The sequence below is a fragment of the Alexandromys fortis genome, unplaced genomic scaffold, assembly GCF_014885135.2.
Source record: "Alexandromys fortis isolate MF-2015 unplaced genomic scaffold, M_Fortis_MF-2015_v1.1 scaffold_1, whole genome shotgun sequence".
Lineage (NCBI taxonomy): Eukaryota > Metazoa > Chordata > Mammalia > Rodentia > Cricetidae > Alexandromys > Alexandromys fortis.
In genome coordinates, this window is record NW_026067927.1 from 32,816,828 (window position 1) to 32,833,309 (window position 16,482).

The 16,482-nt window shown below is 47.7% G+C and overlaps 1 protein-coding gene and 1 non-coding gene across 2 annotated transcripts in view; both read left to right on the forward strand.

Moving 5' to 3' along the window:
• Sfxn1 (sideroflexin 1) overlaps positions 1-16,482 on the forward strand; it is a 1,040,418-nt gene that overhangs the window by 132,760 nt on the left and 891,176 nt on the right. The gene's annotated exons all lie outside the window — the stretch shown is intronic.
• On the forward strand, positions 10,928-11,144 carry LOC126503073 (small nucleolar RNA U3). The gene has a single exon (XR_007592143.1). It is a non-coding gene; the product is annotated as a small nucleolar RNA U3 (small nucleolar RNA).

Sequence of the window (16,482 nt, forward strand, 5' to 3'; positions counted from 1 at the left end):
TTTCCAAATGACTCAGGGAAATGTTGTAAGTGCGGTATTGCAGAAAACGGAAGCCTGTCTTCAAATTCAGCCACACGCACGGCACTACACATGCCAGTCACTGAGTGTGTCTCTGCTCATTCAGATTAACCGGTAGATGTAGGTGATGGTGCAGGAGGAAGGGGGACAGACCCCAGAGAATGAAGGAGTCAGGGGCTCCACTCAGACGGTCAGGCCTTTGGGAGCAGCTGGTGGCACCCACCACAGCACGTTGTGAATGGAGCAAGCCTTGTGGCGGCAGCTGACTACCCGCGCGAGGCCCGGAGCTCGCTGCCTTTCAAGGATGAGATCTGCAATTGTGAAACGTGGTCTCGCAGAAATCACTTTCCTAAGAACAAGAGATGACACATCCACTCTGCGATACAGCTCAGACCAAGAAGGTGGAAAGCTTATCTAAACAGTTCTGTGAAGTCCTGCCCAGAGTGCTTTACTGGAAAGAGATACTGCTGCCAAGCAGAGGCCTGGATTCCAGAACGTTCTGCAATCCAGTCTCACCTAGGGGACTGCTTCATGTCACTGAGGGTCTGTCCCGTCATCTGGCCCTGCAGAAGTAAGAACAGGCACTGCAGCAGGAATGAACCTTCTGCTCCAGTCCCTGACAAGGTACAGTAGGGAGACTGTAGGCCTGGGCTTTACAGAGAAGCTACACCAGGTGGGAGCCTCCCCAATTCACACCCTTCACGCCGCCTCTGTTCCGCAGCACACCAGCGGATTCAGAGACAAAGCTCTCTTCTGTAAGTTGTTTCAGTGAGTGTTGAAGGCGAGTGCTCTGGTAAATGCTCTTAGAAGCCAGGAAGCCAGGTGCTTGACCACACTTCTGGGCTTCTGAGAAGTTTCCAGTTTCATGGGCTCTGAGCAACTCTGCAGAAGCGCTCCGGGTTCAGCGGCTGTTGCCCCCGTCACACAGACCTGGGGACGTGAGCTGCCGACTATCACACACGCTGCAGCCACACACACTCAGGATCCAGCTGGAACAATTCCTCACGCCACCGTCACACACAGTCAGGAGCATCAGCTGCAGACGGTGCTACAGTCATGCACACTAGAGGACATCTTGCCAGGTGGGACGCTGTCAGGATGATGGAAAATCAGGCTCTCTGTCCATCACCAAAGGATGCGGGCAAAGGCCCAGGGGTGGGTGCAGAGATGGAAACCCCTGCCTCCATTTCAACTCCCCTCACCCGGCTTACCAGTACTATGGCGGGGGCAGGCTGCTTTCCTCCATGGCCCTCTGCCTCAGTTCCCTTTTTTGGTAATATTTATGATAATAATATTTATCACAACATATTTTGAGAATAAAATTGCTGCAACGGCGATTTCCTAAGCTGCAAGCTTAGGAAACGGCTTGAAACATAGACTGGTGTGGGTTAGGGATTCCTACCCTTAGCACAATCAAAACTCAATCTGGGGCTGGGGGTGCACTTACTTAGTTGGGAGAATGCTTGCCTACAAGCATTGTTTTGTCCCCTAGCACTGAAATAGACCGTTCTGGTGGCTCTCACTTATAACCCCAGCCCTCAGGAGGTAGAGGCAGGTGGATCTAGAATTGAAGGTCGTTCTTTGCTAGACAGGGAATTCTAGGTCAAAGTGTGTGTGTGTGTGTGTGTGTGTGTGTGTGCAGACTAGCTAGAAACAAGCAGTGAATTTCCTTACCCTGCCACGTCCTCCTTCAATTCAACTGTACGAGTGAGTATCCATGACTACTACACAACATCCTGGGAATAAATAGGGGTGTCAAGTCACTAATTAATCCATTTATTGATCACCTGCTAGGTGTCAGGCACTCCTGATACCTGCTATAGACAAAGACTGAAGGTGAGGAGGAGGCAGGGCAGATCCTGTCCCCGGAGACCAGAGGTAGCCGAATGGACAAGTCAGATAGGAAAGACAGCTGCTTTGGGGGCACAGGAGTTACATTTGCTGTTTCACTTGTCATATGTCATGTACTCTATGGTGGCCTTGAACTTCTGATTCCCCTGTTTCCACTTCCCGTGTGCTGGGATTTCGGTTGTGTGCCATGTCGCCTGGCTTAGGCCATGACGAGGAAAACCCAGGGCTACATGCGTGCTAGATAAGATAAGCACTTTATCGACTGAGCTGCATTTTATTTTAAAGCATTGTGTGTGTGTGTGTGTGTTCATGCACACATCCTACCACATGCTATACCATCCATGTAGAGGTTCCAGGACAACTTGTGGATGTTGACTCTTTCACTCCCGTGTGTGGGTCCTGGGGCTCGAACTCATATCACCAGTCTTGGCAGCAAGCACCTTTACCCACTGAACCATCTCAGTGGTCCCCAACTGAGCTTTTAATAACAAATGTGCATGCACAGTAAGAATCAGTTTAGCAGCTCTGAGGTTGGGGCTTAGTGTTAGAGTTCTTGTCTAGAGTGCATAAAGCCCTGGCTTCCAGCTCCAGCACCAGAGAGTAAATAAAAGAAAGACCGTAGGGACTTAGCTGGGACTCTGTGTGAAATCCCGAGGCCTCAGTTTCCTCTTCTGAAAAGCCATGGAGTAGAGCCACACACACTGTGTCTGTGCTTTAGCTCTGTCTGTACAGGAGCGGCCGTGAGAAACTGCCCAGGCAGCTTCAGCGAGCTCACACCCTGTCAGGACATCCCATATGATAAGGACCCCACCCTTTGCTGCTGCACAGAGAGGCAGTGGGTGTCTGGAGGAAGCAGACTCCGCCCTGGGGATTGTGCATTGCTAGAGTGGGTATTCTGCATCCTTCCCAGGGAAGGCTCTTAGCTGGAGACAGAGAGGTGTGGCCCAGGATACAGCAGCGCAGCATCTGAACATGAAGCGTCCTCACAGGCTCGTGGACTTGAACACTTTGACATCAGCTAGTGGCGGTGTTTTGGAAAGTTGTGGAACCTTTAAGAAGGGGAGCCTCGCCGGAGGAAGTGGGTTGCTGTGCGTGGGATGTGAGGTTTTTATAGCTCAGGCCAACTTCCTTTCCACTCTCTCTGCTTCCTGACTGCAGAGCAGCTATGACCGCGGCCTCGGCCCCCTGCCACCATGCCTTCCCGCCATGGTGAGCTGTATTCTCTAAAGCCAAGTCAAAAGAAACATTTCTTTCTTTAAATTGCATATTGCCAGGCATTTTTTCATAGTAACAAGAAAAGTAACGAATACAAGTTTGGCCAAAGTTGAGACCACGTTAACCTCCCTATCAATCACTAATTAAGAAAATGCCCTCCAGCCAGATCTTACGGAGGCATTTTCTCAATTGAGGTTCCCTCCTTTCAGATGATTCTAGCCTGTATAAAGTTGACCTAAAACTAGCCAGGACACTTGGGTTGTGTTGAGGTCCAGCATAACACTCCCAGAACCACTTAGGTTTAGCAGACCCGGGCCCTAGCACCTGCCCTCTGGAGCAACCATCTTAATGGCTCAATGTCTCGCCTCAATGTCCCCGCCAGCAAGTCTGACTCCAGCTGGTTCATCTGGGCTTTTCTGCTGCAGCAAGCTGGATTTTATAGACCCCAGAGCAGGCAGAGTGCATCCTGTCCCCTGGGAACTTACACCAGGACAAGGGACTGGATGTCTGTTTTCCTCAGGGACCACAGGGCATCCATCACAGCACAGAGGGAGACCCCAGTCCTGTGTCCTGGGAAGGTCTAGTCATCAAGGCACCGAGTCCCCTGGTCCTAGCGTTTTCTTCCACTATGCCTTTCCTTCCACCTCTTTCCCACCCTCCTGGCAGTTCTGGGACCAGCCCTCCCTGGAAACCCTTACGACTTCAGCTCCCGTTTCTGGGAAACCCAGGACCAACCAAGGTCCTTCACTCCTCCTGAAAGCACAGATGTCAAACTCAGCTCTGTTCTTGAAGCTACGTTTTCCGATAAGGAGCCCTTCACTAAAAGCATCAAACATAGCGAGGTCATTCAGTGTCGCAGGGAGACACTGTCAGTGTTGGGGATCGCCTTCCCGACCTACAAAAACCTACACATCCACTAGAGCTGCCTACCTTCTTGTCGGCGCTGAACTCTGCCGCCACAAGGCAGCAAGCGTTTTTAACCTTTGAGCCCTCTCCTCCACTCCTCAGGCAGTGTTTCATACATGATAGCTTTTGTTGTGGTGTAAGATAGGCTTAAACATTTTAAATATAATCAGGGAAGTGTGGTATTTGTAAAACAAAACTATCAAAATGAGTGCTACATCAAACGGAAAAGTAAAATTGATCTACACAAATGAATGATTAAAGGGGCAGAGGGAGGTGCTGGTGGCCCAGAGCCAGGTGCTGATGGCACAGGCTATGCAGCTGGATTTTCCTCAAATCCAGGTTTGATCCCAGGGACCCCCCGAAGATGGGAGGAAAGAATGATGGGACAAAGCTGGCCTCTGCCCTCCACACACGGGCTGTGTCACACCACCTACACACACATGATGCGCAGAATAGTAATCCAAAAAGAACTTTCAAGAAGCGATTAAACATTGAATAGTGACATACAAATGGAGCTCAAAATGAAGAAATTGAGCGTATTTCTGGATAAAAAGGACCAATATCCTAGAGACACTATTTGCATGCAAGTGACTTCTCCCCAGCTCTCAGAGAGTTAAATGAATTAGAACAACACAATGTTGCAGAATGGGCTGATAATATAGCACACTGGCAGGTATGCTCTAAACATGTGCTCAGTGGAGTTCAAGTCACCAAACCACCCCCATTCTTCCCCCCCCACACACAGAGTAGGAAAGGGAGGGGAGATTAGCGAAACAGAATAGATATTCTAGAACTTGATTAGATAGGTTCATGTATACATATAAAATAACATATATGATGATAAATATAATTATTAAAGTCAGGAGCTGTAAAGATGACTCAGTGGTTAGGAGAGTTGTTCACTACTTCTTTTTTTTTTAAATTTTTATTTATTTATTTATTTATTAAAGATTTCTGTCTCTTCCCCACCACCGCCTCCCCTTTCCCTCCCCCTCCCCCAATCAAGTCCCCTTCCCTCGTCAGCCCAAAGAGCAATCAGGGTTCCCTGCCCTGTGGGAAGTCCAAGGGCCACCCACCTCCATCCAGGTCTAGTAAGGTGAGCATCCACGAAACTGCCTAGGCTCCCACGAAACCAATAGGTACAGTAGGATCAAAAACCCATTGCCATTGTTCTGGGTCTGAAAAAGCCCGGGTTAAAACCGGTCTCGCTGAACATAGTGGACAATGAGGACTACTGAGACCTCAAGAACAATCACCACTTCTTCTTGCACAGGACCTGCATTTGGTTCCGAACAAACCCAGGCAGCCCACAGCGTCCTGTAACACCAGCTCCATGGTGTCTGCTGCCCTCTCCTGGTCTCTGTGGGCTACTGCATGCACACGGAGCACATGAATGTATTCAGGCTCACACGCACTTAAATCGAAAACCAAATATTTGAAAAGTAATTATTGAGGGGCTGGAGAGATGGCTCAGTTGTTAAGAGCACTCACTTCTCTTCCAGAGGACCCAGGTTCAATTCCCAGCCCCCACATGGCAGTTCACAACTGTCTGTGACTCTAAGTTCCAGGCGATCTAACACCCTCACACATACATGCAGGCAAAACACCAATTCACACACACACAAAATAAAACTCAATCTAGAAAAAAAATAAAAGTAACTATTGAAATCAAAGAGCATATCAGCTGGGAACATATGCAGGAAGCAGGTGTTAATGCAAGCACCTTGTGCAGAAGGTGATCTTTGCTGAGCTTAGTCACCGCCAATATGTATGACTGAGCTGGGTGACTGGCCGTCGGCCACTCTCCTGATGGTTCCACATATTGTTGTTGATGCTTCGAGGTAAATGGGAAACCAAGCCAGTGCCTCTCCTGTTCAGGAATGTGAACCCCGGACCCAGAGCCATGGACTGGGATTTCGGCTCACAGGAGGGTTGCCCCTCATCCTGCTCCTTCATTTCTTCTGAGTACCCTCACCAGTATTACTGTTCAGGAGCCAGGGAGCAGGGGGAGGGGAAGGCTCACTCCTGCCTTTGACCCAGCTACAGCCACAGTCAGCTTCCCGGACCTCGGGCTCAGAGAAACCTGGAAGGGTCCTGTCTGGACCATTTGGCTAGACTCTTACCTCATCCCAAATAGAAAAATACTCCCACAAGTTAAGGATGGAAGGGACCTAACCATGGGTGGCCAGATGGGAACTCTGGGTGAGAAGTTACAGAAGAAAGATAAACATACTTGAGCAAGTACAATCAATCAGCTTTTGTCTGATTAAGTCGTTAAAAATTGTGGCTGGAAGGACGGATGGCTCAGCAGTTAAGAATGCCTGCTGCTCTTGTGGAGATCTACCGTCAACCAGCCCACTCCAGCACATAGGATCTGATGCCCTCTTCTGGCCGTCACAGGTACTGCTCCAATGTGCACATATACCCATAAATAAAAACTACAATAATTCTTGTTAAAATTAAAACTTGGGGGGAATGCTTAGAACTTTTCTTCTAGACAGGAGGTCAACATCCTTGAGGCATAGAATATAAAATATGCTAACTTTTTTGCGTGTGATATGTTGATACATCCACAAGAGCAAGAGGGCATCTAGCATCAAATTAGCTAAATGATACAAATTAATTAAGTTTGGAAAAGATCGAGTTTGAAGAACTTTGAAGGGTAGGAAGAGAGACCAACTTCATTAATAATGGAAGCATGGAAATAAAGCATGGTGTTTAAAAATATTTAATTGTGTGTGTGTGTGTGTGTGTTCGTGCCACATATGTGTGGGTGCTCACAGAGGCCAGAAGAGGGAGCTGGACCCCTGGACATGGAGTTACAGGCAGTTGTGAACTGCCTACTGTGCTTGCTGGGAACTGAACTCAGGCCCTCTGAAAGAGCAGCAAGCTCTCTTAACCATTAAGCCCTGTCTGGAGCCCCAGGTGATTTTTATGTAAACAAGCAAGGGAGCGCGCTGAGGAGCGATGTCGCCCCCTGCTGGTGGCTTTTGCAGTACGCATCAGGTTTAAAGCTGGGCCTACATATTCACCAACAGGGTCTACTTCAGTGGAGCTAGCCACTGTGGCTCAGACTCCGCCCCAGAAATAACCATTCAAGTGAGCAAAGACGTACCCGCGACTGCCTCTGCAGTGTTGTCCGTGAGAGGGACGATGGGAAGCCACTCTCCCTGCCACCAGTGGCCTCCTAGGTCCATGATGGCGGCTCCACTTAGAGGAATCAGCTGTCGATGCAATCGGTGCCGACATAGAGTAAACTGGGAGCGAAGCCGCGTGCCCACTTGTAAAGGCAAAAACCACTTTATTTATATTTATAATCCGATAGGACATACAGCCCCTGGCTCTTGGTAGCATCTTCTGGGTCCCCGGCAGAGAGGGCCTGTCACTTAAAACTTTTCTGTAAAGTTGATATGACTTGACAGCTGACTTGGGACGTACTCCCTAATCCCAACCTCAAGAAGTGGAGGCAGGAGGCTACTGGGTTCAAGGTCAGCCTGAGCTACAAGGCAAAATCTATCTCAGGAGACACTTTGTGGAAACTTAAAACACACACATGCCAGGCATGGGGGCACACACCTTTAATCCTAGCACTTGGGAGGCAATGGCAGGTGAACAGCTGAGTTTGAGGCCAGCCTGGTCTATAGAATGGATTCCAGGCCCAGTGCTACATAGCGAAACATTTTCTCAAATTAAATAATTGATAACACATATACACACACATAAACACACACTGTCTCTATCTCACACACAGTCTCTCTCTCCTCTCTCTCTCTCTCTCTCTCTCTCTCTCTCTCTCTCGCACGCACGCACACACACACACACACACACACACACAGTCCAGGGACAAAACTCAGTGGTAGAATAGAACACTTGCCCAATACTGAAGAGGCCCTGGGTTGCATCCCTAAGTATCATATATACAGGCGCACACAAAGAGACAAAATCTCTATCACACAATGCTTACATTACGTTTTTTACATTTCAAGGTTTATTTTATGTGTGTAAGGGTTTTACATGCACATATGTATGCATGCCGTGTGCATGCCTGTTGCCCACAGAGGCCAGAAGAGGAAGCTGGATCCCTTGGAGCTGGAGTTGCACGCAGTTATGACCTGTTATGTGGATTCTGGGACCTGAACCCTGGATCCTCTGGAAGAGCTTCCATTGCTCTTAATCACTGAACCATTTTTAAAGCTCCCAACGCTTGCATTTTTAAAAAATATTTTATGTATTCTTAGAGAATTTCACACATGCATAGCAATGTCTTTTGATGGTATCCACGACCCCCTAACTCCTTCTGAACCCCACATTGCATCCTACTCCAAGTTTTTAACCTCTTCTTGGGAATCAGACATGGTGGTGCATATCTGGGTCTCAGCTCTTTCGGAAGCAGGAGGATTGCTTGAACCTGAAAATTTAAGGCCATCCGGAACAACATAACAGGACCCTCTGATAACCTCACCAGAAAGAATGCCTTCAGACTTTCCAATAACTGAACAAACAAAAAACATAAACAAGCAAATCAGCATTTGAATCCCAATAGAGTACACACACACACACACACACACACACACAATACACAAACACACACTACAAATAAAGGCTGCATACTGTTTACAAAAACAACACTGGTCTTCACGTGTTGATTTTGCTCTCTTAGCTTTGCTGAATTTATTTCCTAGTTCCAAGTGACAGCACAGGCCATCCAGACTGGCATGGCCCCCACCGCAGCATGGCTCTCAGACACCAACACGGCCCCAGGTGGCAGCTCAGCCCCTGGCATCAGCATGGCCTTTGAAGGTCTTATGAGCTATACTACAGATGGCTGCACAGACCCTGGCTGTGGCAGGGTCACGGACTCAAACATGGCTCTTGGCAGCAGCCATGGTCTGACCATACCGTGGCTCCAGGTGATAGCCCTGGCCACTCAAATCAGCCAAGGACACCAATATGATGCCAATATGACCACAGGCTGCAGCCTACAGCCCGGGCATCTATGTGGCCCTTGGTGGCAACATGGGCCAGGGACAGTGTCCTACATGCCAAAGAGCCCAAGAAATCAAAGTCCCACTTTATGACAACAGCAGAACCTGGTGTCAAATGGGAAAAGGCAACAGAAATAGAAACCGGTGAGTCAGTCTTACTCACAGGTGAGGGTGGATAGAAACCGCTAGAATACAAAGAAGAGATGTTTTCTCTCCCTTCAGTGTATTTAACACAGCATCATAGTAAACATCAAAATGTATACTATTTTCAATTTGCTAAAGTTTGACACTTGTAATAAAAGAGTCAGCAAATCCTGAGACATGAATAACATCAGGAGACTGGCTAAGCCTATGGTATCCAAGAACACTCTGTGTGTGTGTGTGTGTGTACAGGTGTGTGCATGCTGTGTGTGTGTACAGGTGTGTGCATGCTGTGTGTGTGTACAGGTGTGTGCATGCTGTGTGTATGTACAGGTGTGTGCGTGCATATTTGTACACAGGCTGAAGGAGGGCATTGGGCATCCTGCTCTATCACTGTCTGACTGGTTCCCTTGAGATGGGGTCCCTCTCACTGAACCCAGAGCTAGGCTGGTCAGCACGCTCATTCACCATCCTATTTCCACCTCCTGCAGTACAGGAGTTACATTTTACCATTGATTCAGAAGATTCGAACCTAGATTCTCCTGCTTGTGCAGCAACGGCACTCACCCACTGAGCCATTTCCCCAGCGGCCCCCATAACATTCTATAGCAGGAATGAGAGGCATTCTGATTCAGGTCAGAAACGGAACAGTGCATCGTATAATATCCTGGTAGGAAGGCAGGGAAAAGCGTGTTGTAACATGAGCATCAGTGGCATTCCCGAGACTGAGGAGCATACGTGAAGGTGGGCCTGTGAGATGACAGTGGAGCCAATACAGCCATGGTAAAGTCAGCATCAAACTACCCCTCTCATGTGTATGTGTGTGTGTGTATGTATGTGTATTTATGTATATCTGTGTGTCCATGTGTGTGTCTCTTTGTGCAAACATTTGTATGTATGTCTATATGTGTATATGTGTCAATGTATGTATTGCATGTATATGTCTCTGTGTGTATGTATGTGTATGAATGTCTATGTGTGCTTATGTGCATGTATGTATCTGTATGTGTATATGTGTGTATGTTGATGATAATTCCAAATCCCTAACTGTGCCTCCAACCAGGAGCACAAACATACAGCAGTGTACAGGGCACAGCACTTGTTGATGTTGTCAGGCAACGACTGCTTGCTTCTTGTTGTTGTTGTTCTTTTTTCTTTTTTAAGACAGGGTCTCATGTAGTCCAGGCTAGTCTCAAACTTGCTATGCAGCCAGAGAGAACACTGAACTCCCGCTCCTTCTGTCCTCACGTCCCGAGTGCTGGGATTACAGGTGTACATCGCATGCCTGGTTTATCCAGGGGTGGGACTAGACCGTTGGGGCTTTGTGATGCTAAGCAGGCTTTCTAGCAACTGCTCCACGTTCCCAGCTGCTGTCTGATTCCTTTGCTCCCCTCTCAGCCTTGATTTTACTGGCCTCCCCCTAAAGGCACAACTTCTTGCGAACTGGGCCTCAGCAGCTGGCAGCAGCATTAACACTCGGGGCTTCTGCAGCTCTTGACTGCACTGAGAGGTGACATCCAGTGCCTGCCCCAGCCCTCCGTGTTGTGAAAGCACCCTGAAGTTGGTACAGAGACGATGCTGTCTCAGAACACACCCCCGTTGTTTCAGCTGCTCTTGACTGTATTGTTGAGAACAGAGCTTTGTCGACAAACCTGGCAAACATCACTGAATGAGTTAGAGAAAAATCTTAACAAATAGGAAGCCAAGTCATTTTATTCTCAGCCTTAATGTGACATCCAAGGACTGACAATCAGGCACTCAGATAGCTTCCCTATGGACACTGATAAATAAACATGAGTGTCCTGTTTTAAAAGATTGGACTTCTAAGCCGTTACTTGCAGGGTTTGTTACTAGAGAAGTTTCTCTCACTGTGTAGAGCACCCGAGACCACGAGAATGAGATGTAGCTTTCCCTCCTGAGCGTGAAGCCGGCTCTAGGCGCTGCTTTTCTGTGAAGGTCTCCTGTCGCTGGTGATTGTTCTTCTCTCCCTCTAGGAGAGCGAGAGGAAAGGAACGCAGTCTGAGCGGACAGAAAAACAAGTTCATCATGACATGCCTTGTTCATCACCCAGCATTCATTCGCCCACCTAACTGCTAACGCTCCTGAAGCTTTTGGGGTGCTGACATCCTCAACTTTTCATGTTATTTCTCTCTTCAGAGAGGTCCCCAAATGTAGCTCTTTCTACTCAGATTTAAGCAAAGCTGTCTTGTGAGACTCTTCAAGGAAACTTCCTGACAAACAGGCTACATTCGGATTAGAGACCACTTTTTTCCTTTGCCCCGCCCCTTCATCCTGTCTGCAAAAGATGTCTAGGTACCCACTGGCCTTCAGGCAATCACGACCTCCAAAGCTACAGGTGAAAAGTGGGCAAGAGGCCCTGTCTGGCACTTGTCCTGCCTGAGTTGCCAGGTCTGACTAGCACCTGTGGATTTGGTCACAGAAGGGCAATTTGTTTTACTTGCCTGGGACACTCTTATGAGGATTTGGGGACATGCAGCCAATCACAGTCTGAAATGGTCATAGCTATTGTTGTATGGAAACAGGATGATACTGACATAGCCAACAACCTGACCTGTGGGACCACAGTCTTAAACCAGCTTCATGGCAGTAAGAGGGTGCACATAAGGCGATGACAACTGGATGTCACATCCATGAGGAAAGAATGGGTAAGTGAGTTCTAATTGTCTATCCATTTGAGAAAAGACATTTAGTTATTTACTTCAAGCAAATGGGACAGACGATTCTTAGCAGGGTTCATCTCCAGTAAGAGGTTATATGTCCGTGCTTCAAGCTTTCCATTCGGAGTGGGATACTCACTTTCCCAAACACGGACGAGTGAGAACAGGAGGAAAACGTACAAAAGAGAGTGGGATGGAGGGGGAAAACCAAACTCTCAGACTCCAGTGGAGGGGCGTGATAAGGGGAGGTGGGGCTGGTGGGTGGCGCTGACCCAACAGCCGGGGCTGTGAGCCCAGATCCTCGGAGAGAGCCCGGGAGCCTGCCCACTGCTGAGTGTGACTCCCCCCAGGCAGTTTTCTCTGTGACTCCAGGGACTAGTAATTCCACACCAGGCTCCAGCAGGATCACATCTCCTCCCAAGGTATCAAGGGAGGTGGAGAAAGCCGCTGCTGTCCAGGGCTCGATTGAGGAATTCTCGGAACTGTGGCGGCGCCTGAGCCAAAATACAGCGGTCTGTTTGAAGTTACGAAGCAAAACTTCTCACATGGATACAGTGTCTTCCTCACCCACCGTTCTCATAACCTCTCATTGCCTGACCACTTCCTTGGGTGTCTTGACGGCTTTCTGCAGGGAAACCCTCCCACAGCCAGCAGGATGCAGGACGGCTTTCCAAGAGCCCGTCAAATCCCAAAGCACGGGTTTTTGCAATACAGGAATAAACAAACCTTTCTCATTGGCAAGGGTGTACTGACTGTATAATTGCTATTTTGATGAATAAAGACTTGGGTCTCACTACAGTGATTTAAAGCTCACGGTCTGAAAGGCAGCTCCTTTTGCATCCAGTTAAAATTTAACACCATCTTTTCTGCTTTCAATGTCTTTTTTGGAATGGTTACTCTGGTTAGGGCTTTCAGTGCTTTGAGAAGAGAGACGGTGATTGGACAGCTTTGTCTTGCTCCCGTACCGGAAGGAACGCTTTTAACTTTCCATAACTGAGTAGGGTCTAGCCTATGGGCTTGTCTTCTACAGACTTTATTATGTCGAAGTACTTTTCTTCCGTACTTAATCGCTCAAGAAGTTTTATCCCAAAAGTGTGTTTATCTTGGCAAATGTGTTTTCTGCTTCTGATGAGAGAGGAACACGGAGTGGGCTCTTCATTCTCTTAATCTTGCGGAGCACTTTGGTGCTTTGCAGCAATTGAACTGTCCTTGCGTTCCAGAGACGCGCGGCATTTAATCGTGAACAATGGTTCTTCCAAAGCACTGCGGAACTCTGCCTTGCTAGTATTGGGTTAGGAATTTTTGCACTATTGGGGACATTAGCTTGCAGTATTTTTGGTTTACTTGTTTTTGTTTTGTCAGTCTTCCCCACCATGGTATCATTTTCTGGTTTTGCTACAAGGGTAATGCTAGCCTTGGCAAAGAAATGTCTCAGCATTGCTACCACTGAAGATGGGACCAAGCGAGGTGTCTAGGCTCTCCAGTATACCACAATGGAAGTCTTGCCCCCAGCAATCTGTTTTTTTCCCAAGCTAGTCTTTTTTTTTTTTTTTTTATGTGCATGAAGCTTGGGAAGTAGTAACAGGAATGGAACAACCCTGCTTTTACCTAAAACAATTTTCTCTGTCATGTAGAAGGCCCCATCTCGCTCCATACTCTAGAACGTGGGTCTTTGTTCTTCTCTGACATGGCTGCCCAGAGGGCAGGCCACAGATTTTCTTGATTTCCAGGAGCATCCACACATTCATACCGCACCTCGCCACCCCTTTTCAAGTCTGTTTGAATGTCATTTTCACTATTCCTTTCCTTTGCTACTTTATATACAATTGCAATTCTTATTTTTTTAATATTTATTTATTATGTATACAATATTCTGTCTGCGTGTATGCCTGCAGGTCAGAAGAGGGCACCAGACCTCATTACAGATGGTTGTGAGCCACCATGTGGTTGCCAGGAATTGAACTCAGGACCTTTGGAAGAGCAGGCAATGCTCTTAACCACTGAGCCATCTCTCCAGCCCGCAATTCTTATTTTAAATGCTTATTGTTTTGCTTGTTTATTCCTACTTGAATATACACTTCAATGGGTAGGAAGAGTTCTTTGTCCATTTTGTTTACTGTTGTACACTGATTCTGGAGCATGAGTGATGGGTGTACTAACCGTAAGCATATCTTGAAGGGAAACATAAGTGTGATGGGCGGAGATGCCAGTCACCAAAGCATTTGCTTTACAGGTCTGAGGACCTGAGTTCAATTCCCAGAAGTCATGTAAGAGAAACTGTGTGTCATAGCAAGCACTGTGACCCCAGCACTTGGCAAACAGAGGCAGGCAGATCCCCTTGGCTCACCAACCAGCCAATTTAGCTGTTTGATGTGTTTCAGGTTGTTTAGAGAACTTGTCTCAAAAAGAAAAGAAAAAAACAAGACCAAGATGAACGGCACCTGAGGAATGACATTCAATGTTGCCCTCTGACCTCTGTACAAGCATGCATACATGTGCTTACACACACACACACACACACACACACACATGTACGCACCTCCACGTGGATGTGCATACCCATACTCACACATGCACATGCACAAAGAAACACTGAGGTCCTTTACAGAATGTGGTGCCTAGGATTCAACTACTGGACAAAGGGCTGGAGAGGAGGCTCAGCAGGTAAGAGCACTCAGGGCTCTACGAAGCTGACTTTGGTTCTTAGCCCCCATCTGGGGCAGCTCACAACTATCTGTAGCTCCAACTCAGCACCAGGGGAATCGAGCGCCCTCTTCTGGATTTTATGGGCACTGCACTATGTGTCATATACTCTCGCACAAACACATAAACAAAAAAGAAATGTATCTTTTCAAAAACCCAAATGGTTACAAGGTATCACTTCCTGGTGAGTCCTGGCATTGTTGGGGAATACAAGAAAAGGATGCTGTTCTTTGTTGATATAACATATTTCTTCCATGCTTGACAGCTTCATCGTTGGTTTTATTGTGTTTTGGGGGACTGGTAATCCCGGTTTCTTCTGTTTTCCAGTTGATATCTCACTATGGAAGGAAGGCCATCTCTCCACGGAGACTCTGTGTGATCAGACCTCCGGGCCTTTTCTCCTGGCACTTCCAGGAGAGACTCTGTCATCTCAGAAAGGCTGGGACAGGTTGGGGTGGGACTGGCTTTGTTCTACTGTCTTAGATGCAAAACGTGAAAACTGACCTCAGTGCAGGAAGGACAGAGTGATCCTCTTGTGTCCCCTTCACTGGCAATGGTCATTACAGCCCCTACTTCCTGGAAAATGGGATCTTCAATCTCTCCGTGGTCCCTAAGGTCACCACTGATGCTTTCTCCCTTAGAAGCAAATAGATCATTTCGCTTTCCACTTGTTCAACTCAACACGAGGCTTGGGGTAGGGTGGGGGCAGAAGACAGACCAGATGCAAGGTCTGTGTAACTTCCTAAAAGTCTGAAATAAACATTGGCTCATAAGAAGCCACACAACAGCGAGGGAAAGTACTGTGCTCAGCTCCCAGCGTCTCCGGCTGGTAACAACCGGTATGACGGAGAACAGGATCACATCCGGGAAAATGGCACTGGTACAAGGTCACAGGCCAGCTTTGTATGCCCATATGCCCCAAAGAAACATTGTCTGTCTGTCTATATCTATCTATCTATCTATCTATCTATCTATCTATCTATCTATCTATCTATCTATCTATCTTCTATCTATCTCTTTCCCTTCCTTTCTCTCTCTTTCCTTTTCTTCCTCCAATTTTCATTTTTTTAATTCCTTAACAGGGTCTCATTTATCCCAGTTTGGCCTTGTACTCACTAGCAGAGGATGAGCCCCTGCCTCCACCTCCCAAGTACTGTGATTACAGGTGTGTACCACCAAGCCTAGTTTATGTGGTTCTGGGGGTAGAGCCACCAGCTTTGTGCATGCTAGGCAAAGGCTCTACCAACTGAGCCACATCCCCCAGCACCTAGAGGAAAAAAGTAAAGGAAAATAAAAAGAGCAAATTCTGAACACCTGTTTCAGTTTATCTTTTAATTTTTTTAACCGTCCATAATTTATGTTAGTAATGGGAGAGCTGCCATGTTTGTATACGTTTGTTAGTTCCCTGTTGCCACCACAGCAAATTCCTGCACGTACGAAGGATGAAGCCAAGGGGCCGAGCCAGGTGTAGCTGCTGTGCTGTAATCAAGACTTGGGAGGGGCAGGGGCAAGAGCAAGAGTCCCAGGTCAGTCTGGGCTATGAAGTTGGTGAAGTTAGATTCTATCTAAAAACAAAACACACACAAACAAACCCTTTCAACCAACCAAAACAAAACAGCAAAAAGAAAGGAAGGAAGGAAGGGAGGAAGGGAGGAAGGAAGGAAGGAAGGAAGGGAGGGAGGGAGGGAGAGGGGGGGAGGGGGGGAGGGAGGGAGGGAGGGAGGGAGGGAGGGAGGGAGGGAGGGAGAATGAGGATGAGGCCAGAAAAGCACAGTGGCTTTGTTCTCGTAGGTTCCTCCTTTCGCACAGAATTCCTTAGCTTCTGGGCTCCACCTGCGTGTGGCCGTTCTGACGTCATTCATGTGGCGACACTTGTGATAGCTTTAAGTCCCACCTAGATAGCTCAGGATTACCATCTCCTCACAGTAAGCCCCCTCCCCTCACTGCAGCCACAAAAGCCCCCTTTCTGTGTAAGTAACATTTAC